The sequence below is a fragment of the Salvelinus namaycush genome, chromosome 9 (assembly GCF_016432855.1).
Source record: "Salvelinus namaycush isolate Seneca chromosome 9, SaNama_1.0, whole genome shotgun sequence".
Lineage (NCBI taxonomy): Eukaryota > Metazoa > Chordata > Actinopteri > Salmoniformes > Salmonidae > Salvelinus > Salvelinus namaycush.
The window spans coordinates 34142751-34169202 of record NC_052315.1 but is presented as its reverse complement, the minus strand read 5'-3'; the positions used below and the strand labels follow the sequence as shown (position 1 = coordinate 34169202).

At 41.1% G+C, this 26452-nt stretch overlaps 4 long non-coding RNA genes across 4 annotated transcripts; all 4 read right to left on the bottom strand.

The window, feature by feature from the left end:
• Positions 1-1630: 1630 nt before the first annotated feature.
• On the bottom strand, positions 1631-3593 carry LOC120053475. The gene is made up of 2 exons (XR_005477514.1): positions 3471-3593; positions 1631-3222 (listed from the first exon to the last, which is right to left on the bottom strand). It is a non-coding gene; the product is annotated as an uncharacterized LOC120053475 (long non-coding RNA).
• Positions 3594-4561: 968 nt separating this feature from the next.
• LOC120053474 lies at positions 4562-6025 on the bottom strand. The gene is made up of 3 exons (XR_005477513.1): positions 5928-6025; positions 5397-5468; positions 4562-5038 (listed from the first exon to the last, which is right to left on the bottom strand). It is a non-coding gene; the product is annotated as an uncharacterized LOC120053474 (long non-coding RNA).
• An 11583-nt stretch (positions 6026-17608) lies between these two features.
• LOC120053473 lies at positions 17609-19727 on the bottom strand. The gene is made up of 2 exons (XR_005477512.1): positions 19449-19727; positions 17609-19200 (listed from the first exon to the last, which is right to left on the bottom strand). It is a non-coding gene; the product is annotated as an uncharacterized LOC120053473 (long non-coding RNA).
• A 741-nt stretch (positions 19728-20468) lies between these two features.
• LOC120053471 lies at positions 20469-21933 on the bottom strand. Its single transcript, XR_005477511.1, has 3 exons — positions 21836-21933; positions 21304-21375; positions 20469-20945 (listed from the first exon to the last, which is right to left on the bottom strand). It is a non-coding gene; the product is annotated as an uncharacterized LOC120053471 (long non-coding RNA).
• Between the last annotated feature and the right edge of the window lie 4519 nt (positions 21934-26452).

The following is a 26452-nucleotide window of genomic DNA, read 5'->3' as shown; positions in this document are numbered from 1 at the left end:
AGTTGAACCTTCGCCCCAGTCTGAGGTCCTGAGCGCTCTGGAGCAGGTTTTCATCAAGGATCTCTCTGTACTTTGCTCTGTTCATCTTTGCCTCGATCCTGACTAGTCAACCAGTCCATGCCGCTGAAAAACATCCCCACAGCATGATGCTGCTACCACCATGCTTCACCATAGGCATGGTGCCAGGTTTCCTCCAGACGTGGCGCTTGGCATTCAGGCCAAAGTGATCAATCTTGAGAATCTTGTTTCTCATGGTCTGAGAATCTTTAGGTGCCTTTGGCAAACTCCAAGCGGGCTGTCATGTGCCTTTTACTGAGGAGTGGCTTCCGTCTGGCCACTCTTCCATAAAGGCCTGATTGCTGTAGTGCTGCATAGATGGTTGTCCTATTGGAATGTTCTTCCATCTCCACAGAGGAACTCTAGAGCTCTGTCAGTGACCATCGGGTTCTTGGTCACCTCCATGACCAAGGCCCTTCTCCCCCGATTGCTGTTTGGTTGGGCGGTCAGCTCTAGGAAGAGTTTTGGTGGTTTCAAACTTCTTCCATTTAAGAATGATGGAGGCGACTGTGTTCTTGGGGACCTTCAATGCTGCAGACATTTTTTGGTACCCTTCCTCAGATCTGTTCCTCGACACAATCCTGTCTCGGAACTCTACGGACAATTCCTTCGACCTCATGGCTTGGTTTTTGCTCTGACATGCACTGTCAACTGTGGAACCTTATATAGACAGGTGTGTGCCTTTCCAAATCATGTCCAATCAATTGAATTTACCAAAGGTGGACTCCAATCCAGATGTAGAAACATCAAGGATGATCAATGGAAACAGGATGCACCTGAGCTCAAGGTTTATCTGTTATATATTTTTAATACACTTGCAAAATTTTCTAAAAACCTGTTTTCGCTTTATTATGATGTATTGTGTGTAAATTGCTAAATAATATCTATATTTAATCTATTTTAGAATAAGGCTGTAACGTAACAATGTAGAAAAAGTCAAGGGGTCTGAATACATTCCGAAGGCACTGTATGCAGCAGGTGAGTTTCAAGTTCGGGGAAAGTCATTTTCAACCAAAGAAATGCACCTTTATAAAGGAGGGTCAGGCAACTGCATAGAGATAGATAGAGGACTCATCTTTGTATCTATGCTATTTTAGGGTATATGACAGCATATGTAGGACAATTGAGGCAATCTCAATTTTGACGTAGAACATTTTCTTCTTCACGATTGGCTGATCCCTCCTGGTGACCCACCGTCCTGATGACCCAGTTGGACATCACTCCAACATGGTCACAAACGCCCTCAATGGCGTTTTGGCCTCTATCATTCTCTATGGGCAACTGCTCTCATATCATAGCTAGCGAATTTACGTTCCAGTACGGAGGGTTTTGCAGACGGACAAGTGGGTTTGTCAAACGGCCCTTTCGAATACTTTTAACAATAATAATTTTATTATTTCCTTGCTTGGAGTAAGATTCACTGATCTTACGCGAGTAATATGTAACAAAGCAAGTAAATTAGGCATAGTAATATCATGGTTCAACAGGATTCAGCAATAATGATAGGCATGGAAGTACTTACACATTAATCTCACAGGATTTACATTAATTTGAATACAAAGTACAGACAACATTAGAATGAAAGAAAACATTTATTTCAAAACAAGTAAAACACAAGAAGGGACATTCAACATGTGGCTCCAAGTGAAGGGAGATGTTAACTTGGTTTTGATAGTTAGTTGTATCTACATATACATTATATATGAACATATGTAATCACCCTAAATTATGTTCATATTACATTATGAAAATATAGGCAATCATAACCATTTTATCCTGAACAACTACCCTCAAATGTTCCCTTTAGCCACAAAACCAAGCGACAGAAATCCTTATAGATATCGTTTAACATAGTCCCTATGTTAAAAGTAGAACAGTGTAACAGTATAGCTTGCATCCCTCTCTTTGCCCCTACATGGGCTCGAATCAGGGACCCTCTGCACACATAGACAACAGTCACCCTTGAAGCATCGTTACACATCGCTCCACAAAAGCCGAGCAAGGGGAACAACTACTTCAAGGTCTCAGAGCAAGTGACGTTACGATTGAAACGCTATTAGCGCGCACCCTGCTTACTAGCTAGCCATTTCACATCGGTTACAACAGCACAAGTAAACATGGTTTGATAATAAACATACTATTTTGTTATGTTATTTATACCCTGTAACTGTATGCTTTCACATTGTGAGTGCCTTCTCACTTGAAGTATAGAAGGCCTTTTTCCTCATTTATCAGTTAGATGCATAGCTTACATTATTGAAAAGAGCTATCACTATAATATCCTCATATAGGAAATTATGCAATCCTGACCATTTTGGGCAAGCAGCTACCCTGAAATTTTCTGAGACACTTTGCTTCACATAGCGTTAGTTGAACATACAGTATGTCCATATGTTTAAGGTACAACAGAAATGATGTATTATGTTAATCATGTTATGATTAGCATAATAAACTGCCTTCATATTGTGAGAGTCTTCTCGCTTCAAGGTTTCAAGGCTTAAGTCCTCCTTCCTCATCTGGTAGGCGCCACTTCTCCCTTTAAGGCCTGGTAGACATCTTGTCTTATCTTCAGCACCTCAGGTGGAACTCTGCCCTCCTGTCTCCTAGTGGCTCTCTTTTGTGCCTTTCAGCGGTTTGTGATGCTTTTTTGCATGACACACAGCAGAAGATGGGAGTTTAGACTTCTGGCTTCATTTCAGGAGAGATCCTGGGTTTGGAGGTTAGATGCATCTACATATCTTACATTATTGAAAAGATATCTACAACCATAATATCCTCATATAGTAAGTTATGCAATCCTAACCATTAGCCAAAGAAGCAACCCTGATATGTTCTGAGCCACTCAGAAATTCCTTCAAGTACCTTCACATAGCATTGTGATAGTGATTGTCTGTTTTGTTCAAGTTTAAGTCCTCCCTCATCTGGAAGGAGTTCCACCTCCTAGTTTTAAGGCCTGTTTCAGTGCCTCAGATGGACTTCTGCCCACCGGTTCCACCCCCCACACATGGTCTACAGTATTCGTGCAGTATGCAGGGCCAAAGAAACCCGGTGTGCTACCCTTGGGAGTAGACTGACTGTACACTATAAAAAGTAATTATACTTATAATCTTCATACTTTTCGTCATAATCATCATCTTCCTCTTCATCCTGCTCATCTGTGGTCGTCTGTAGATAGAACATGTTTATCAGTTATGCAGTGTGTGTGAGAGATCCTTTATCATGTGATATTGACTGTACATTTGAGTGAGAATGATATAACTGATCACTTTACAAAATATCAAATTTAAAACTAAACAGTATTTTGTAGCAATACAATGTAATACAGTGTAAGTAGTTATGTGTTGCTGGTATATGTTGCACTGTTCCTAAAATAGAAGTTGTCATTGATGCAAATCAAAAAACATAAAGCTTACCATAATGGCGTTCAGCAGGGGACTGCAGGACTGAGCAGAGCGAGCAGTGGGTGGATTTTATACTGCAGGGTAGCAACAAAACCTGAGTCTCCACCTCCCCTGTGAAGTGAAACTCAGACCCACTTTTCTGGAAAACAAAACAGATGGGAAATAAGAAAGGGGTGTGTCTCAGTGAAGTGCGACTGAGCCCAGTGCATACTAAATGTGTGCACACACACACACACACACACACACACACACACACACACACACACACACACACACACACACACACACACACACACACACACACACACACACACACACACACACACACACACATTATTGTCTTTAAAAAGTTACACTGTACATTATCTGATGATTAATATTATGTTATTATCAAATATTGTGTAATTGTACTTTGCATTCCTTTGTAATCATTTATTTCCCCTGGACATATTTGAAAAGTCTCGAGTCTCGAGTCTCATGATGAGACCTTCTAAAACTACAGATGTTACTAAATGTAAACTAGGCTTTTGTCACTCTTGACTACCCAGCTGGCACCCACCCACTAGTGCACCTTATATCTGCTAATGGCTAGTGACCTTGTGCCCATATTGAGCAAATGACAGTTCTCATAGTTATATGTATGTTATTGTACTGTTGTGTCTCTGTTGTTCTCCTGTCTGTAACATCATTGGCACTAAAACTCCTATCAAAACTAAACCTACTATAACAATTCATATAAACCATTCTTATGTTTGAATTGAACTAATACTAGTAGGGCCGATGAGGGGAAGACTCATTTGGTCAACCTAACAATACATCGAATTCAAACATACTATATTTTGGTGAAAGGATACAATTAAGCAATAAGGCACGAGGAGGGGTGGTAAATTGTCAATTTAGCACAATCCCACAAGGTGCCTTATTGCTATCATACACTTCTTACCAATGTAATTAGAACAGTAAATAGTCATTTTTTGTCATACCCATGGTATAAGGTCTGATATACCACAGCTTTCAGCCAATCAGCATTCAAGACTCGAACCACTCGGTTTATAATATGGAATAAACAACACATAGAAACAACAGACACTGGACAAAACATGTTAAAGTTGCATGTGTTTACAGTTTTTATTTTCACAGTTTCATTGTTTTTTTTACAGTAAATGTTGCGTACAGCCTTTTTAGATGAATCTATTATGGGATTGTGTTTATCAGCAGGCCCCTCCCTCAAGCCCACCTAACCAAGCACGCAGACCACCAGAAGCCAAAGGGAAAAAGGGAAGTGGAAAGTAGTTTTGGCTTTTGTGGTTTGCTTCTGTAGTCTGAGTTTTGGTTAGTTGTTTCGAGGTCACTGCATTTCTGCAGCACTGGCTCTGCACACGTCACCCCCTGCTGGCCCGGTATGGGAACACAACGCATCGGCCTTGTACCTGCGGTAGGCAGCACCACTGTTGCGTTACTCCCTAGTGAAGGCCGCACCCGATGTGTAGTGTTCTCATGTCAGGACGGTCGCGGGGGAGGCGCGACCCGCCCTTAGTCTAGCCCAGGATTTCTTCTCCTTGTCCTCCTCCTCCTCCTCACTGTGGGAAGAGAGATTGTGTTCAGTACTACAATTCAGAAACCTTCACCACAGCAAAACCTTCACATTTGCTAATAAACCTTTATCAAATAGTACTTTATCACTGGTGATGCAAGGGAGTGGCAGAGAAAACAGCAGCAGTAGAGGTCTTGATACGTATCATTGAAACGTGTTCCAATACAGACTTATTGACTTATTGAGACAACGGTTCTGAGTAGTTGTGAGAAATTGCTTGATTTACAGCAATAAAAAGGAAGTCTGTACTTGTCTCCTTTTTTTACAGATACATTATCTAGGACCTGACATCTCTGAACAGTAATATATTGTTTTACAGAGATACTTCAAACAGAGATACTTACATGATTCATAGCAAGCATACAGAATGGGACTCCATGGGTGACCTGTTAAAGGGTTAATTAAGGTCACCAGCCCTGAAACACAAGGAATGACAGACTTCGATGTGACGCAGTCAGTAATTACAAAACATGGTCACTTCCCTTTGATCAGACTATTTTTCTGATTCTGAATTCAATGTATTACATGGTTTATCAATAATTCAAAAGCTATTCATTGAATTATGATTCATATGTTCTCAATAAATCTGCTACTCTCTGACTAAACAACAACAACAACAGGCTGTTGTCATATGATCATGACTGTACATCACATTAAACTTCTACTTGTACTGCTCTTATAATACGGGAAATGTACTTAAAGTTTTTTAAATGTTTTTTAAAAACATTCCTGTTTGTCATATCAACTTTACTTTAAAAAGTGTAAAGCAATAATTATACTGAAATGAATGTAAACTGAACTAAATATTTGTCAGGTCAAATAACACAGGTCAATGTTTACAGTAAGTTCTTTATCATTATAGAGATAAAACTCACCCCTGAATCCTTCAGCAGACATATCCGCAGGATAGAAAGGACAGATGAATCGCTGCATCTTCCTTATAAACCCTGAGAACCCTCTTCTCCTCCTCCTACTCTCCTGCTCCTCCTCTCCCTCCTCCTCCTCTTACTCTCCCTCATCCTATACCCTGAACTGTTTAGCCCTGTCTGACAGCACCTCAGACAAGCAGCCTGCACTGTGTGTGTCACGCCCTGACCTTAGATATCTCTGTTTTTCTATATATTTTGGTTAGGTCAGGGTGAGACTAGGGTGGGTACGCTAGTTTTGTATGTCTAGGGTTTTTGTATGTCTAGGGTTTTTGTGTATGTCTAGGGTTTTTGTATGTCTAGGGGTGTTGTATGTCTAGGGGTTTTGTATGTCTATGTTGGCCTGATATGGTTCCCAATCAGAGACAGCTGTTTATCGTTGTCTCTGATTGGGGATCATATTTAGGTAGCCATTTTTCCTCATTTGTGTTGTGGGATCTTGTCTACTTTGAGTTGCCTGAGTGCACACCTGTAGCGGCACGGTTCGTTCGTTCGTTCGTTCGTTCGTTCGTTCGTTCGTTCGTTCGTTCGTTCGTTCGTTCGTTCATTCGTTCGTTCGGTTGTTTGTTGTTTTGTTAGGTGAGTTTCAGTTGATTAAAATTATGTGGAACTCTACTCACACTGCACCTTGGTCTCATCATTATGACGATCGTGACAGTGTGTTTGTTTGTGTATGTGTGTGTGTGTGTGTGTCTGTGTGTGCGTGTGTGTGTCAGCAAGCTTTACTTCTTTCTTTGTCTGTTTTGTTTACATCAACATCCATCTTTTAGTTTCATTTTTTGCACTGCCTATTTCTCAGATAGGGTGTGCCTTCTTTGGTTACTAGGTGCTGAACAAACACAACAAAACTCAAGGTTACTTTCGTAACCCCGGTTAACTGATAAGTGAGATGTATCGCTTATTGGGTCCAGTGGCGAAGTGGTGAATGAGGTGAGCCCCTCCCTCTTTATAACCCGGAAATGTGTATTTAAAAGAGAACCAAACTATGACGTGCGTACATGTACAGTGCATTTGGAAAGCGTTCAGACCCCTTGACTTTTTCCACATTTTGTTACGTTACGGCGTTACTCTAAAATGGATTCAATAATTTTTTCCTCAATCTACACACAATACCCCATAATGACAAAGCAAAAAAAAATGTTTTACATTAGTATTCAGACTCTTTACTCAGTACTTTGTTGAAATACCTTTGGCAGCGATTACAGCCTCGAGTCTTCTTGAGTATGACGATACAAGCTTGGCACACCTGTATGTGGGGAGTTTCTCCCATTCTTCTCTGCAGATCCTCTCAAGCTCTGTCAGGTTGGATAGGGAAAGTCACTGCACAGCTATTTTCAGGTCTCTCCAAAGATGTTCGATCGGGTTCAAGTCCAGGTTATGACTGGGCCACTCAAGGACATTCAGAGACTTGTCCCGAAGCTAGTCCTGCGTTGTCTTGGCTGTGTGCTTAGGGTCGTTGTCCTGTTGGAAGGTGAACCTTCGCCCCAGTCTGAGGTCCTGAGCGCTCTGGAGCAGGTTTTCATCAAGGATCTCTCTGTACTTTGCTCTGTTCATCTTTTCCCTCGATCCTGACTGGTCTCACAGTCCATGCCGCTGAAAAACATCCCTACAGCATGATGCTGCTACCACCATGCTTCACCGTAGGGATGGTGCCAGGTTTCCTCCATACTTAACACTTCGCATTCAGGCCAAACAGTTCAATCTTGGTTTCATCAGACCAGAGAATCATGTTTCTCATGTTCTGAGAGTCTTTACCTGCCTTTGGGAAAATTCCAAGCGGGCTGTCATGACCCTTTTACTGAGGAGTGGCTTCCGTCTGGCCATTCTACCATAAAGGCCTGATTGGTGGAGTGCTGTAGAGATGGGTGTCCTTCTGGAAGGTTCTCCCATCTCCACAGAGGAACTCTGGAGCTCTGTGAGAGTGACCATCGGGTTCTTGGTCACCTCCCTGACCAAGGCCCTTCTCCCCGATTGCTCATTTTGGCCGGGCGGCCAGCTCTAGGAAGCGTCTTGGTTGTTCCAAACGTCTTCCATTTAAGAATGATGGAGGACACTGTGTTCTTGGGGACCTTCAATGCTGAAGAAATGTTTTGCTTCACTTCTCCTGATCTGTGCCTCGACACAATCGTGTCTCAGAGCTCTACGGACAATTCCTTTAACCTCATGGCTTGGTTTTTGGTCTGACATGCACTGTCAACTGTGGGACATTATATAGACAGGTGTGACTTTCCAAATCATGTCCAATCAATTGAATTTACCAATCAAGTTGTAGAAACATCTCAAGGATGATCAATGGAAACAAGATGCACCTGAGCTAAATTTCGAGTCTGATAGCAAATGGTCTGAATACTTAATACCCAATAATGACAAATTGAAAACAGGTTTTTAGAAATGTTTGCAAATTTACTAAATATAAAACACAAAAATACCTTATTTACATGTGTGTATATTGTTGACAAAAATCCATTTTAGAATAAGGCTGTAGAGTAACAAAATGTGGAAAAAGTCAAGGGGTCTGAATACTTTCTGAATGCACTGTATGTGTGCGTGCGTGGCTGGAGAGAGGGAAATCCCATTCAAGGAAGTATGAAACCAGAGAAGGCTCTAAACTACACGCTAATCTTGGCCTACATGAAGCTAATTACAAAAAAGTACAACTAAAATAATGCAGTGAGACTGATATGAAATTGGAAGTATGTATCAATTCAAGGATGTGTCAAGTAGATTTGATATGATTTACTTACACTACACTACTAGCTATATGTATCATTTTGCAGTAGTTCTCTGCAATGTGGAATCAATATCAGAGAGCTTATAAATACCCGAATTGCAAAACTACAGAACACATGACACAGGCAAGTTTGTTCATGTCGCATAGGTTCTTTCCATTTTTATTAAAGTTTTTAAAAACATTTAAGGAAATCATGCTTTCAGCCTTGTAGTGTATTTGGGATTGTGTTTAAATCAGCAGCCCCCCCCCCCCCCACGAGCTGCCGAAACACAGACAACCAGAAGCCAACCAAAATAAAGAAAAGAATGGTTCTTCATCTGGCTGCATTCTATATAGTTACATTGCTTGTTTAAGTATTCAGGTAAGTATTAATTGTTTAACTTCTTATGGCTGGGGGCAGTATTGAGTAGATTGGATGAATAAGGTGCCCAGAGTAAACTGCCTGCTACTCAGTCCCAGAAGCTAAGATATGCATATTATTAGTAGATTTGGATAGAAAACACTCTGAAGTTTCTAAAACTGTTTGCATGATGTCTGTGAGTATAACAAAACTCATATGGCAGACAAAAACCTGAGAAAACATCCAACCAGGAAGTGGGAAATCTGAGGTTTGTAGGTTTGCCTATCCAATATACAGTGTCTATGGGGTCATATTGCACTTCCTAAGGCTTCCACTAGATGTCAACAGTCTTTAGAACCTTGTTTCAGGCTTCTACTGTGAAGGAGGCGGGAATACGAGCTGATTGAGTCAGATGTCTGGCAGAGTGCCATGAGCTCACTCAGGTGCGCCCCCGTGAGAGGTAGCTGCGTTCCTTCTCCTTTCTAAAGACAAAGGAATTTTCTGGTTGAAACATTATTGAAGATTTATGTTAAAAACATCCTAAAGATTGATTCTATACATCGTTTGACATGTTTCTACGAACTATAATGGAATCTTTTGACTTTTCGTCTGGCCTGTGTGTCATCAATTTGGATTTTCGAACTAAACGCGCAAACAAAAAGGAGGTATTTGGACATAAATTATGGACGTTATCGAACAAAACTAACATTTGTTGTGGAACTGGGATTCCTGGGAGTGCATTCTGATGAAGATCATCAAAGGTAAGTGAATATTTCTAATGCTATTTCTGACTTCTGTTGACTCCACAACATGGCGGGTACCTATATGGCTTGTTTTGGTCTCTGAGCGCTGTACTCAGATTATTGCATGGTGTGCTTTTTCCGTAAAGCTTTTTTGAAATCTGACACAGCGGTTGCATTAAGGAGAAGTTTATCTAAAGTTCCATGTAAAACACTTGTATCTTTTATCAATGTTTATTATTAGTATTTCTGTAAATTGATGTGGCTCTCTGCAAAACACCGGATGTTTTGGAGGCAAAACATTACTGAACATAACGCGCCAATGTAAACTTAGATTGGAACTTTATCGAACAAAACATACATGTATTGTGTAACATGAAGTCCTATGAGTGTCATCTGGTGAAGATCATCAAAGGTTAGTGATTCATTTGATCTCTATTTCTGCTTTTTGTGACTCCTCTCTTTGGCTGGAAAAATGGCTGTGTTTTTTTGTGACTAGGTACTGACCTAACATAATCAGATGGTGTGCCTTCGTCGTAAAGCCTTTTTGAAATCGGACACTGTGGTGGGATTAACAACAAGTTTATCTTTAAAATGGTGTAAAATACTTGTATGTTTGAGGAATTTTAATTATGAGATTTCTGTTGTTTGAATTTGGCGCCCTGCACTTTCACTGGCTGTTGTCATGTCGATCCCGTTAACGGGATCTCAGCCATAAGAAGTATTCAGGTAAGTATTAATTGTTTAAGTATTCAGGTAAGTTATGTAAGCTTTGTGCTTTGGATGAGCTTCATCTTGTCGTCCTAGGTGTCTTCGGGTGTCTAGCGCTTGGGTTCGCCAGTGCGTCAAGGTCACCTAGCTCTGCTCACCAGGCCCGACTGACCAGGGCCCGGTTTCCCAGAAGCATCTTAAGGCTAAGTTAATCTTCGAACCTTAGCATCAAGATACTTTTGGGAAACCGGGCACAGGTCCTGAAGGGTCATGCTGAGGGTCAGTACCTGCTAGTGGACAGACTCCCAACACACCCCTCAGGACATGGCCAGGGACCCAGTGATCTCCCCTTGGGAGCCTCCTCTCTTCCTCCTTGTCACCGTGGGAAAATACTTTGTTTTAGTCACAGCTAGGCAACTCTGGCCCAACAATTTAGTATGTTTAAAGGTTCATTTGAATTATATTCATCTTTATTGTCCATAAAAGGTTTATTCATCACAGGCACATTCATGTTGCGGATGTGAGGTACAATAAAAATACACAGCAAGCAGACAGAGTGGGAACTCCATGGTGACCTGACAGAGGGTCACCAGTACTGCAACACAAGGAAGGACACAGATAGATGTAAGTGACGCAGGCGATACGGATACTTCCTGGTTCAGAATTGATGTTTAACAAATACTCTTACCATGTATTATATTATTGTCAAAGTTATCTTGAACTATAGCAATTTTACTCTAAAGACAAAACAGTAGCCTTTCCGTGTAACTGTAAATGTACAACAACACAAATACAATATTTTGGTTTGATGACATTGAAATGCATGCAAAGTGAATGACATACAAAGCACATTAAAAAATAAAACAATGCATCACTATACGAGCTATTAGATCTCTATGGAAAATAAACTCGCCCCTGAACCCTTTAGCCAAGGGCTCCGCAGAATAAAAAGGACAGATCAAACGTTGCATCGTCCATTTATGCCCTGAAAAAACCCTCCCCTCCTCCTCAACTGTTAATGCCAAGGGCCACAGGAAAGCACCTAATTTATCCTCAGCCTGCATTGTTTGTGTGTATGTCACAGGAGGTTGGTGGCACCTTAATTGGGGAGGATGGGCTCGTGGTAATAGCTGGCCTGGAATTTGTGGAATGGTATCAAATACATCCACACATGGTTTCCATTGACGCCATTCCATTTGCTCTGTTCCAACCATTATTATGAGCCGTTCTCCCCTCAGCAGCCTTCTGCGGTGTGTGTGCTGACTCATGCACACGCTGAGCACAATGGCTATTTGCCACACAACTCTTCTTTCCCTTCAGTTTTGTTTCCAGTAAAGTCTGTCTTGAGTTTAATTTCCCTGTTCCCTTTTCTCAAGAAAGGGTGTGTGTCTGGTTACTAGGTTTCTAGGCACCTGTGTCAACAAGTACAACTCTTATTTTTAGATGGCAATGAAAGACCAATACAAAACTCTTAACATAAAACTCTGTCTTTATATAACTTTCACATCAGCAATCACATCTTCATTTTACTTTTTGTTACACGTTTTATTACCGTTCTGCTTATTCCAGACCAGGTCCTAATCCCTGTGAAAGAGAGGCAGGCGAGGCGGCATCCTGACGAGATTAGGTCGGCGAGCAAATAGACTGCATCGCCCTCTTCTATTGGCGAACGTGCAGTCACTGGAGAACAAGCTGGATGAGATCCGTTCGAGACTATCCTGTCAACGGGACCTGAAAAACTGGAATATCCTGTCTCTCAAAGTCATGACTGATTTTTCTATGCATTGTCAGAACCAGATGGCAAGACAAAGGGAGGAAGGGTCTGTCTCTGTTAACAACAGCTGGTGCGCGTTCTCTAATGTTAAGGAGGTCTCAAGTTTTTGCTCACCTGAGTTAAAATACCTCATGACTGCAGACCATACTATTTAACAAGAGAGTCTTAATCTATATTTTTTGTAGCGGTCTATAGTATTTACCACCACAAACCAATGCTGGCACTCAATGATCTGTAGAGGAGCGTAAGCACACAAGAAAATTGACATTAACTTCTACTTCATCACAATCCCGGATCCGGGAGCACCCCCATCAGTAAAAAAGCTGACTAGCATAGCCTAGCATAGCGTCACAAGTAAATACTAGCATCTAAATATCATTAAATCACAAGTCCAAGACACCAGATGAAAGATACACATCTTGTGAATCCAGCCATCATTTCTGATTTTTAAAATGTTTTACAGGGAAGACACAATATGTAAATCTATTAGCTAACCACGATAGCAAAAGACACAACTTTTTTTACTCCACCATTTTTTTCCTGCATAGGTAGCTATCACAATTTCGACCAAATAAAGATATAAATAGCCACTAACCAAGAAACAACTTCATCAGATGACAGTCTGATAACATATTTATTGTATAGCATATGTTTTGTTAGAAAAATGTGCATATTTCAGGTATAAATCATAGTTTACCATTGCAGCCACCATCACAACTCTCACCAAAACAACTAGAATAACTACAGAGACCAACGTGAATTACCTAAATACTCATCATAAAACATTTCTGAAAAATACACAGCGTACAGCAAATGAAAGACAAAGATCTTGTGAATCCAGCCAATATTTCAGATTTTTTAAGTGTTTTACAGCGAAAACACAATATAGCATTATATTAGCTTACTACAATAGCCAACCACACAACAGCATTGATTCAAGCCAACAATAGCGATAACGTATAAACCAGCAAAAGATATTAATTTTTTCACTAACCTTCTCAAACTTCTTCAGATGACAGTCCTATAACATCATATTACACAATACATATAGAGTTTGTTCGAAAATGTGCATATTTAGCGTCACAAATCGTGGTTATACAATGAGAATAGTAGCCAAGCTGCCAACAATATGTCGGGAGAAATCTTGGGAGAGGCACCTATTCTAATCGATAACTAATCATAAACTTGACAAAAAAATACAGGTTGGACAGCAAATGAAAGATACATTAGTTCTTAATGCAATCGCTGTGTTAGATTTTTAAAATTAACGTTACTACGACATACAGCGTGCGTTAAAGCGAGACCGCACCGAAATTAATGGCGGAATATGCGTTTTACATTTTTCAACAGAACAACGAATTAACATCATAAATAGTTCTTACTTTTCGATGAGCTTCCATCAGAATCTTGGGCAAGTTGTCCTTTGTCCAAAAGAATCGTTGCTCGGTTGTAGAATGTAGTCTTCAACGTTGGAATTAGCAGTAAACATTAGCCATGTGGCAAAGACGTGTCCAACTCACTATAACGCAGCACTAATAAATATCCGAAAATCGCAATATACTGATATAAACTGATATAACTCGGTTTAAAATAACAACATTATGATGTCTTTAACACCTATATCGAATAAAAACAGAGCCGGATATATCTAAGGGCTATAACGGGAGCTTTCTAGAACGACATCCAGAGGTCCTTTTTGCGTCATGGCGAAGAGAAGAAAGGAAGGACCCCACGTTGCCAGCCCATTTATAAGCTCTCAGATCTGCCTAGCGACACCATTTCAATTCTCACTATTCGCTGACATCCAGGGGAAGGCGTATGCAGTGCATCTCAACCAATAGAAGACAGGCAAATTAATAAACCGACCTCAGAACAGCTTGCAGAATTCAGCATTCTCACATCCTCATAGGAAAATTGCTCCAACTCGAGTTCTGTTTTACTCACAGATATAATTCAAACGGTTTTAGAAACTAGGGAGTGTTTTCTATCCAATAGTAATAATAATATGCATATTGTACGAGCAAGAATTGAGTACGAGGCAGTTTAATTTGGGAACGAAATTATTACAAAGTGCAAACAGCACCCCCTATTGAGAAAAGGTTTTAAGAGGCGGCATTTCTCGTGGCCGGTGCTGGGAAATGGAAAATTCTATATCCCCTTTAATCCACACACAGAAATATATACAAGGTCAGACCATTACCCTATCCTCCTTCTTCCTGCTTACAAGCAAAAACTCAAACAGGAAGTACCAGTGATGCGCTCAATGTGGAACTGGTCAGATGAAGTGGATGCTAAGCTACAGGACTGGTTCACTAGCACAGACTGGAATATGTTCCAGGATTTATCTGATAACATTGAGGAGTTTACCACATCAGTCACCGGTAAGGCTGTTATGGTAAGAAATGTGACTGTTCCTGGTGTAAAAACAATGTCCTATCCTGTGGCTCAAGTAAATGACATTACTAAAATGCTCCCGAATGTACTACGCCAGAACATGGACACCGATTCTATCATAGTCCATGTGGGTTTTAATGACATTATGAAGGGCAGCTCTGAACAGTTGAAACTGGATTTCAAAGACCCATCATATCTGGCCCTGGGTCCTCTTTGAATCATGGCATTAAACGCTTTAGCAGGATTCTTTCTCTTCACAACTGGCTACGTGATTATTGCAGCTCAATGGGTGTATCTTTTGTTGACAATTTCAATACCTTTTGGAAACAAAACACGTTTTATAAAGAGGATGTGATCCACCCAAATCATTTGGTTTCCTGGATCCTTTCACAGCATTATAAGGCTGCGTTGAGACAATGACTTATCAATGACCCAAGCTCAGCTCAGTTAATCCCTGCCATTGTGTCACTGAGTCATCATAATGATTTAGCAAATGTACATTATACAAGGGGCATTGGAAGACACAATGTTCAAGTAACCTAATTTATTTCCCTCTAACTGCCCTGAATGCCTCTGCTGATCCTACAGCTATTGTATGCAGCAAACATGTGCCTATGAACCAGATTTATGCTGTTAGCACTGAGGTGTGCCCTAGTAGGAAGTCCACTGTGTGCTGCTCATCCTGCACTAACATAAATAACATGAGAATGTCTACTTCTGCTAAGCTTCCCAGTAAAGCAATGAAAACAAGCATCCCAGAAAAGTGCTCAAAATAGCCCATGTTAACATACAGTGACGTCGGAAAGTATTCAGACCCCTTGACTTTTTCCACATTTTGTTATGTTACAGCCTTATTCTAAAATTGGTTAAATTGTTTTTTTCCCCTCATCAATCTACACAAAATAATCCATAACGGCAAAGCAAAAACAGGTTAAGATTCTTTATTTTAGCAAAAAAAAAAAAAAAAAAAAAATATATATATATATATATATTACATTTACATAAGTATTCAGTACTTCGTTGAAGCACCCTTGGCAGCGATTACAGCATTGCGTCTTCTTGGGTAGGACGCTACAAGCTTAGCACATCTGTATTTGGGGAGTTTCTCCCATTCTTCTCTGCAGATCTTCTCAAGCGCTGTCATGTTGGATGGGGAACGTTGCTGCACAGCTATTTTCAGGTCTCTCCAGAGAGGTTCGATCAGGTTCAAGTCCGGCTCTGGCTGGGCCACTCAAGGACATTCAGAGACTTGTCCCGAAGCCACTCCTGCGTTGTCTTGACTGTGTACTTTGGTTCATTGTCCTGTTGGAAGTTGAACCTTCGCCCCAGTCTGAGGTCCTGAGCGCTCTGGAGCAGGTTTTCATCAAGGATCTCTCTGTACTTTGCTCTGTTCATCTTTGCCTCGATCCTGACTAGTCAACCAGTCCATGCCGCTGAAAAACATCCCCACAGCATGATGCTGCCACCACCATGCTTCACCATAGGCATGGTGCCAGGTTTCCTCCAGACGTGGCGCTTGGCATTCAGGCCAAAGTGATCAATCTTGAGAATCTTGTTTCTCATGGTCTGAGAATCTTTAGGTGCCTTTGGCAAACTCCAAGCGGGCTGTCATGTGCCTTTTACTGAGGAGTGGCTTCCGTCTGGCCACTCTTCCATAAAGGCCTGATTGCTGTAGTGCTGCATAGATGGTTGTCCTATTGGAATGTTCTTCCATCTCCACAGAGGAACTCTAGAGCTCTGTCAGTGACCATCGGGTTCTTGGTCACCTCCATGACCAAGGCCCTTCTCCCCCGATTGCTGTTTGGTTGGGCGGTCAGCTCTAGGAAGAGTTTTGGTGGTTTCAAACTTCTTCCATTTAAGAATGATGGAGGCGACTGTGTTCTTGGGGACCTTCAATGCTGCAGACATTTTTTGGTACCCTTCCTCAGATCTGTTCCTCGACACAATCCTGTCTCGGAACTCTACGGACAATTCCTTCGACCTCATGGCTTGGTTTTTGCTCTGACATGCACTGTCAACTGTGGAACCTTATATAGACAGGTGTGTGCCTTTCCAAATCATGTCCAATCAATTGAATTTACCAAAGGTGGACTCCAATCCAGATGTAGAAACATCAAGGATGATCAATGGAAACAGGATGCACCTGAGCTCAAGGTTTATCTGTTATATATTTTTAATACACTTGCAAAATTTTCTAAAAACCTGTTTTCGCTTTATTATGATGCATTGTTTGTAAATTGCTAAATAATATCTATATTTAATCTATTTTAGAATAAGGCTGTAACGTAACAATGTAGAAAAAGTCAAGGGGTCTGAATACATTCCGAAGGCACTGTATGCAGCAGGTGAGTTTCAAGTTCGGGGAAAGTCATTTTCAACCAAAGAAATGCACCTTTATAAAGGAGGGTCAGGCAACTGCATAGAGATAGATAGAGGACTCATCTTTGTATCTATGCTATTTTAGGGTATATGACAGCATATGTAGGACAATTGAGGCAATCTCAATTTTGACGTAGAACATTTTCTTCTTCACGATTGGCTGATCCCTCCTGGTGACCCACCGTCCTGATGACCCAGTTGGACATCACTCCAACATGGTCACAAACGCCCTCAATGGCGTTTTGGCCTCTATCATTCTCTATGGGCAACTGCTCTCATATCATAGCTAGCGAATTTACGTTCCAGTACGGAGGGTTTTGCAGACGGACAAGTGGGTTTGTCAAACGGCCCTTTCGAATACTTTTAACAATAATAATTTTATTATTTCCTTGCTTGGAGTAAGATTCACTGATCTTACGCGAGTAATATGTAACAAAGCAAGTAAATTAGGCATAGTAATATCATGGTTCAACAGGATTCAGCAATAATGATAGGCATGGAAGTACTTACACATTAATCTCACAGGATTTACATGAATTTGAATACAAAGTACAGACAACATTAGAATGAAAGAAAACATTTATTTCAAAACAAGTAAAACACAAGAAGGGACATTCAACATGTGGCTCCAAGTGAAGGGAGATGTTAACTTGGTTTTGATAGTTAGTTGTATCTACATATACATTATATATGAACATATGTAATCACCCTAAATTATGTTCATATTACATTATGAAAATATAGGCAATCATAACCATTTTATCCTGAACAACTACCCTCAAATGTTCCCTTTAGCCACAAAACCAAGCGACAGAAATCCTTATAGATATAGTTTAACATAGTCCCTATGTTAAAAGTAGAACAGTGTGACAGTATAGCTTCCATCCCTCTCTTTGCCCCTACATGGGCTCGAATCAGGGACCCTCTGCACACATAGACAACAGTCACCCTTGAAGCATCGTTACACATCGCTCCACAAAAGCCGAGCAAGGGGAACAATTACTTCAAGGTCTCAGAGCAAGTGACGTTACGATTGAAACGCTATTAGCGCGCACCCTGCTTACTAGCTAGCCATTTCACATCGGTTACAACAGCACAAGTAAACATGGTTTGATAATAAACATACTATTTTGTTATGTTATTTATACCCTGTAACTGTATGCTTTCACATTGTGAGTGCCTTCTCACTTGAAGTATAGAAGGCCTTTTTCCTCATTTATCAGTTAGATGCATAGCTTACATTATTGAAAAGAGCTACCACTATAATATCCTCATATAGGAAATTATGCAATCCTGACCATTTTGGGCAAGCAGCTACCCTGAAATTTTCTGAGACACTTTGCTTCACATAGCGTTAGTTGAACATACAGTATGTCCATATGTTTAAGGTACAACAGAAATTATGTATTATGTTAATCATGTTATGATTAGCATAATAAACTGCCTTCATATTGTGAGAGTCTTCTCGCTTCAAGGGTTCAAGGCTTAAGTCCTCCTTCCTCATCTGGTAGGCGCCGCTTCTCCCTTTAAGGCCTGGTAGACATCTTGTCTTATCTTCAGTACCTCAGGTGGAACTCTGCCCTCCTGTCTCCTAGTGGCTCTCTTTTGTGCCTTTCAGCGGTTTGTGATGCTTTTTTGCATGACACACAGCAGAAGATGGGAGTTTAGACTTCTGGCTTCATTTCAGGAGAGATCCTGGGTTTGGAGGTTAGATGCATCTACATATCTTACATTATTGAAAAGATATCTACAACCATAATATCCTCATATAGTAAGTTATGCAATCCTAACCATTAGCCAAAGAAGCAACCCTGATATGTTCTGAGCCACTCAGAAATTCCTTCAAGTACCTTCACATAGCATTGTGATAGTGATTGTCTGTTTTGTTCAAGTTTAAGTCCTTCCTCATCTGGAAGGAGTTCCACCTCCTAGTTTTAAGGCCTGTTTCAGTGCCTCAGATGGACTTCTGCCCACCGGTTCCACCCCCCACACATGGTCTACAGTATTCGTGCAGTATGCAGGGCCAAAGAAACCCGATGTGCTACCCTTGGGAGTAGACTGACTGTACACTATAAAAAGTAATTATACTTATAATCTTCATACTTTTCGTCATAATCATCATCTTCCTCTTCATCCTCCTCATCTGTGGTCGTCTGTAGATAGAACATGTATATCAGTTATGCAGTGTGTGTGAGAGATCCTTTATCATGTGATATTGACTGTACATTTGAGTGAGAATGATACAACTGATCACTTTACAAAATATCAAATTTAAAACTAAACAGTATTTTGTAGCAATACAATGTAATACAGTGTAAGTAGTTATGTGTTGCTGGTATATGTTGCACTGTTCCTAAAATAGAAGTTGTCATTGATGCAAATCAAAAAACATAAAGCTTACCATAATGGCGTTCAGCAGGGGACTGCAGGACTGAGCAGAGCGAGCAGTGGGTGGATTTTATACTGCAGGGTAGCAACAAAACCTGAGTCTCCACCTCCCCTGTGAAGTGAAACTCAGACCCACTTTTCTGGAAAACAAAACAGATGGGAAAGAAGAAAGGGGTGTGTCTCAGTGAAGTGCGACTGAGCCCAGTGCATACTAAATGTGTGCACACACACACACACACACACACACATTATTGTCTTTAAAAAGTTACACTGTACATTATCTGATGATTAATATTATGTTATTATCAAATATTGTGTAATTGTACTTTGCATTCCTTTGTAATCATTTATTTCCCCTGGACATATTTGAAAAGTCACACCAGTGGGGTGCATGAGCCTCGAGTCTCATGATGAGACCTTCTAAAACTACAGATGTTACTAAATGTAAACTAGGCTTTTGTCACTCTTGACTACCCAGCTGGCACCCACCCACTAGTGCACCTTATATCTGCTAATGGCTAGTGACCTTGTGCCCATATTGAGCAAATGACAGTTCTCATAGTTATATGTATGTTATTGTACTGTTGTGTCTCTGTTGTTCTCCTGTCTGTAACATCATTGGCACTAAAACTCCTATCAAAACTAAACCTACTATAACAATTCATATAAACCATTCTTATGTTTGAATTGAACTAATACTAGTAGGGCCGATGAGGGGAAGACTCATTTGGTCAACCTAACAATACATCGAATTCAAACATACTATATTTTGGTGAAAGGATACAATTAAGCAATAAGGCACGAGGAGGGGTGGTAAATTGTCAATTTAGCACAATCCCACAAGGTGCCTTATTGCTATCATACACTTCTTACCAATGTAATTAGAACAGTAAATAGTCATTTTTTGTCATACCCATGGTATAAGGTCTGATATACCACAGCTTTCAGCCAATCAGCATTCAAGACTCGAACCACTCGGTTTATAATATGGAATAAACAACACATAGAAACAACAGACACTGGACAAAACATGTTAAAGTTGCATGTGTTTACAGTTTTTATTTTCACAGTTTCATTGTTTTTTTTACAGTAAATGTTGCGTACAGCCTTTTTAGATGAATCTATTATGGGATTGTGTTTATCAGCAGGCCCCTCCCTCAAGCCCACCTAACCAAGCACGCAGACCACCAGAAGCCAAAGGGAAAAAGGGAAGTGGAAAGTAGTTTTGGCTTTTGTGGTTTGCTTCTGTAGTCTGAGTTTTGGTTAGTTGTTTCGAGGTCACTGCATTTCTGCAGCACTGGCTCTGCACACGTCACCCCCTGCTGGCCCGGTATGGGAACACAACGCATCGGCCTTGTACCTGCGGTAGGCAGCACCACTGTTGCGTTACTCCCTAGTGAAGGCCGCACCCGATGTGTAGTGTTCTCATGTCAGGACGGTCGCGGGGGAGGCGCGACCCGCCCTTAGTCTAGCCCAGGATTTCTTCTCCTTGTCCTCCTCCTCCTCCTCACTGTGGGAAGAGAGATTGTGTTCAGTACTACAATTCAGAAACCTTCACCACAGCAAAACCTTCACATTTGCTAATAAACCTTTATCAAATAGTACTTTATCACTGGTGATGCAAGGGAGTGGCAGAGAAAACAGCAGCAGTAGAGGTCTTGATACGTATCATTGAAACGTGTTCCAATACAGACTTATTGACTTATTGAGACAACGGTTCTGAGTAGTTGTGAGAAATTGCTTGATTTACAGCAATAAAAAGGAAGTCTGTACTTGTCTCCTTTTTTTACAGATACATTATCTAGGACCTGACATCTCTGAACAGTAATATATTGTTTTACAGAGATACTTCAAACAGAGATACTTACATGATTCATAGCAAGCATACAGAATGGGACTCCATGGGTGACCTGTTAAAGGGTTAATTAAGGTCACCAGCCCTGAAACACAAGGAATGACAGACTTCGATGTGACGCAGTCAGTAATTACAAAACATGGTCACTTCCCTTTGATCAGACTATTTTTCTGATTCTGAATTCAATGTATTACATGGTTTATCAATAATTCAAAAGCTATTCATTGAATTATGATTCATATGTTCTCAATAAATCTGCTACTCTCTGACTAAACAACAACAACAACAGGCTGTTGTCATATGATCATGACTGTACATCACATTAAACTTCTACTTGTACTGCTCTTATAATACGGGAAATGTACTTAAAGTTTTTTAAATGTTTTTTAAAAACATTCCTGTTTGTCATATCAACTTTACTTTAAAAAAGTGTAAAGCAATAATTATACTGAAATGAATGTAAACTGAACTAAATATTTGTCAGGTCAAATAACACAGGTCAATGTTTACAGTAAGTTCTTTATCATTATAGAGATAAAACTCACCCCTGAATCCTTCAGCAGACATATCCGCAGGATAGAAAGGACAGATGAATCGCTGCATCTTCCTTATAAACCCTGAGAACCCTCTTCTCCTCCTCCTACTCTCCTGCTCCTCCTCTCCCTCCTCCTCCTCTTACTCTCCCTCATCCTATACCCTGAACTGTTTAGCCCTGTCTGACAGCACCTCAGACAAGCAGCCTGCACTGTGTGTGTCACGCCCTGACCTTAGATATCTCTGTTTTTCTATATATTTTGGTTAGGTCAGGGTGAGACTAGGGTGGGTACGCTAGTTTTGTATGTCTAGGGTTTTTGTATGTCTAGGGTTTTTGTGTATGTCTAGGGTTTTTGTATGTCTAGGGGTGTTGTATGTCTAGGGGTTTTGTATGTCTATGTTGGCCTGATATGGTTCCCAATCAGAGACAGCTGTTTATCGTTGTCTCTGATTGGGGATCATATTTAGGTAGCCATTTTTCCTCATTTGTGTTGTGGGATCTTGTCTACTTTGAGTTGCCTGAGTGCACACCTGTAGCGGCACGGTTCGTTCGTTCGTTCGGTTGTTTGTTGTTTTGTTAGGTGAGTTTCAGTTGATTAAAATTATGTGGAACTCTACTCACACTGCACCTTGGTCTCATCATTACGACGATCGTGACAGTGTGTTTGTTTGTGTATGTGTGTGTGTGTCTGTGTGTGCGTGTGTGTGTCAGCAAGCTTTACTTCTTTCTTTGTCTGTTTTGTTTACATCAACATCCATCTTTTAGTTTCATTTTTTGCACTGCCTATTTCTCAGATAGGGTGTGCCTTCTTTGGTTACTAGGTGCTGAACAAACACAACAAAACTCAAGGTTACTTTCGTAACCCCGGTTAACTGATAAGTGAGATGTATCACTTATTGGGTCCAGTGGCGAAGTGGCGAATGAGGTGAGCCCCTCCCTCTTTATAACCCGGAAATGTGTATTTAAAAGAGAACCAAACTATGACGTGCGTACATGTACAGTGCATTTGGAAAGCGTTCAGACCCCTTGACTTTTTCCACATTTTGTTACGTTACGGCGTTACTCTAAAATGGATTCAATAATTTTTTCCTCAATCTACACACAATACCCCATAATGACAAAGCAAAATTTATTTTTTTACATTAGTATTCAGACTCTTTACTCAGTACTTTGTTGAAGCACCTTTGGCAGCGATTACAGCCTCGAGTCTTCTTGAGTATGACGATACAAGCTAGGCACACCTGTATGTGGGGAGTTTCTCCCATTCTTCTCTGCAGATCCTCTCAAGCTCTGTCAGGTTGGATAGGGAAAGTCACTGCACAGCTATTTTCAGGTCTCTCCAAAGATGTTCGATCGGGTTCAAGTCCAGGTTATGACTGGGCCACTCAAGGACATTCAGAGACTTGTCCCGAAGCTAGTCCTGCGTTGTCTTGGCTGTGTGCTTAGGGTCGTTGTCCTGTTGGAAGGTGAACCTTCGCCCCAGTCTGAGGTCCTGAGCGCTCTGGAGCAGGTTTTCATCAAGGATCTCTCTGTACTTTGCTCTGTTCATCTTTCCCTCGATCCTGACTGGTCTCACAGTCCATGCCGCTGAAAAACATCCCTACAGCATGATGCTGCTACCACCATGCTTCACCGTAGGGATGGTGCCAGGTTTCCTCCATACTTAACACTTCGCATTCAGGCCAAACAGTTCAATCTTGGTTTCATCAGACCAGAGAATCATGTTTCTCATGTTCTGAGAGTCTTTACCTGCCTTTGGGAAAATTCCAAGCGGGCTGTCATGACCCTTTTACTGAGGAGTGGCTTCCGTCTGGCCATTCTACCATAAAGGCCTGATTGGTGGAGTGCTGTAGAGATGGGTGTCCTTCTGGAAGGTTCTCCCATCTCCACAGAGGAACTCTGGAGCTCTGTGAGAGTGACCATCGGGTTCTTGGTCACCTCCCTGACCAAGGCCCTTCTCCCCGATTGCTCATTTTGGCCGGGCGGCCAGCTCTAGGAAGCGTCTTGGTTGTTCCAAACGTCTTCCATTTAAGAATGATGGAGGACACTGTGTTCTTGGGGACCTTCAATGCTGAAGAAATGTTTTGCTTCACTTCTCCTGATCTGTGCCTCGACACAATCGTGTCTCAGAGCTCTACGGACAATTCCTTTAACCTCATGGCTTGGTTTTTGGTCTGACATGCACTGTCCAACTGTGGGACATTATATAGACAGGTGTGACTTTCCAAATCATGTCCAATCAATTGAATTTACCAAAGGTGGACTCCAATCCAGATGTAGAAACATCAAGGATGATCAATGGAAACAGGATGCACCTGAGCTCAAGGTTTATCTGTTATATATCACTTTATTATGATGTATTGTGTGTAAATTGCTAAATAATATCTATATTTAATCTATTTTAGAATAAGGCTGTAACGTAACAATGTAGAAAAAGTCAAGGGGTCTGAATACATTCCGAAGGCACTGTATGCAGCAGGTGAGTTTCAAGTTCGGGGAAAGTCATTTTCAACCAAAAAAATGCACCTTTATAAAGGAGGGTCACGTGACCTACAAACGCAATGGTCAAAAGACTCTTATACAGTTATAGTCGGATGTTTACATACACCTTAGCCAAATACATTTAAACTCAGTTTTTCACAATTCCTGACATTTAATCCTAGTAAAAATTCCCTGTCTTAGGTCAGTTAGGATCACCACTTTATTTTAAGAATGTGAAACGTCAGAATAATAGTAGAGAGAATGATTAATTTCAGCTTTTACTTCTTTCACCACATTCCCAGTGGGTCAGAAGTTTACATACACTCAAATAGTATTTGGTAGCATTGCCTTTAAATTGTTTAACTTGGGTCAAACGTTTTGGGTAGCCTTCCACAAGCTTCCCACAGTAAATTGGGTGAATGTTGGCCCATTCCTCCTGACAGAGCTGGTGTAACTGAGTCAGGTTTGTAGGCCTCCTTGCTCGCACACGCTTTTTCAGTTCTACCCACAAATTTTCTATAGGATTAAGGTCAGGGCTTTGTGATGCCCACTCCAACACCTTGACTTTGTTGTCCTTAAGCCATTATGCCACAACTTTGGAAGTACCCTTGGGTTCATTGTCCATTTGGAAGACCCATTTGCGACCAAGCTTTAAGTTCCTGACTGATGTCTTGAGATGTTGCTTCGATATATCCACATAATTTTCCATCCTCATGATGCCATCTATTTTTGTGAAGTGCACCAGTCCCTCCTGCAGCAAAGCACCTCCACAACATGATGCTGCCACCCCTGTGCTTCACGGTTGGGATGGTGTTCTTCGGCTTGCAAGTCTCCCCCTTTTTCCTCCAAACATAACGATGGTCATTATGGCCAAACAGTTCTATTTTTGTTTCATCAGACCAGCTGCACCATTGAGAGCATCTTGATTGGCTGCATCACAGCAAGGCACCCGACCGCAAGGCACTACAGAGGGTGGTGAGTACGGCACAGTACATCACTCGAGCCAAGCTCCCTGCCATCCAAGACCTCTATAACAGGCAGTGTCAAAGGAAGGCCCAAATAATTGTCAGACTCCGGCCACCCAAGCCACTGTTCTCTTCACTAATGCACCAAGTCTGGAACCAACAGGACCCTGAACAGCTTCTACCCCACAAGCCATAAGACTGCTACATAGTTAATCCAGTTAGCTATTCGTTAACTATTTAACTCTCTGCATTGACCCTTTTTAGCACCAACTCTTGCACTGACTATGCACAATCACACATAATTAAACTGACACCCCAACACATGCATACTGACATCACACACACACGCTGCTGCCACTGCCTACTATCTATCCTGTTGCCTAGAGACTTTACCCCTTCCTACAGTATATCTACCTCTACCTCGTATCCATGCATAGCGACTCAGTACTGGTATTCCCTGTATATACACTGTAGCCAAGTTATTTGTACTCTATTGTTATTCACTGTGTATTCCGCTTGTCACTATTTCATTTTAATGTCTATATTGTTGCAAAAGCATTTCACTATTAGCCTACACCTGTCGTTTACAAAGCATGTGACAAATAACATTTGATTTGACTCAACATGTTGGTCTTTGCTGTTACACAAATAAAAGGAAACTTAAATTTTGTGAGGATAATTCCTACTGTATTGTTTGACCAATCCACTCTCTTTACTCCATAAATGACTTCTGTAATTTGAGACAAAGATGTCACATTTCATAATACTGACTTAGCACAAACAGAGCTTGTACCCAACCCCTCCCAACAGAAACTACCTGGGCTGACACACACACTACCATGCAAACTACTCCCTCTCTTGGATTACAACTGCCATCTCATGATCTGTCTGAACATTTCAGTCCTCTATTACATGTTCCCAAACTCAGTCCTGGGGCCCCTCCGGGTTCACATTTAGTCCCCCCCCCCCAAACCGAGGTGGCAGTGTGGACTATGGTGTCACACCCTCTATATTTTTGGTAAAACCTGACTGAGGCACTGTGTGAAATCAAGGACATTAGACAGAAGTAATTTGCATCAGTTTGGTCCTGGTTTCATCTCATTCCAGATTGCCACTCAGCCAGGCAAGTGAATGTGCACAGTCACCCTCAGGTTTGTCTAGTGTTGGCTTTGGCACAATAC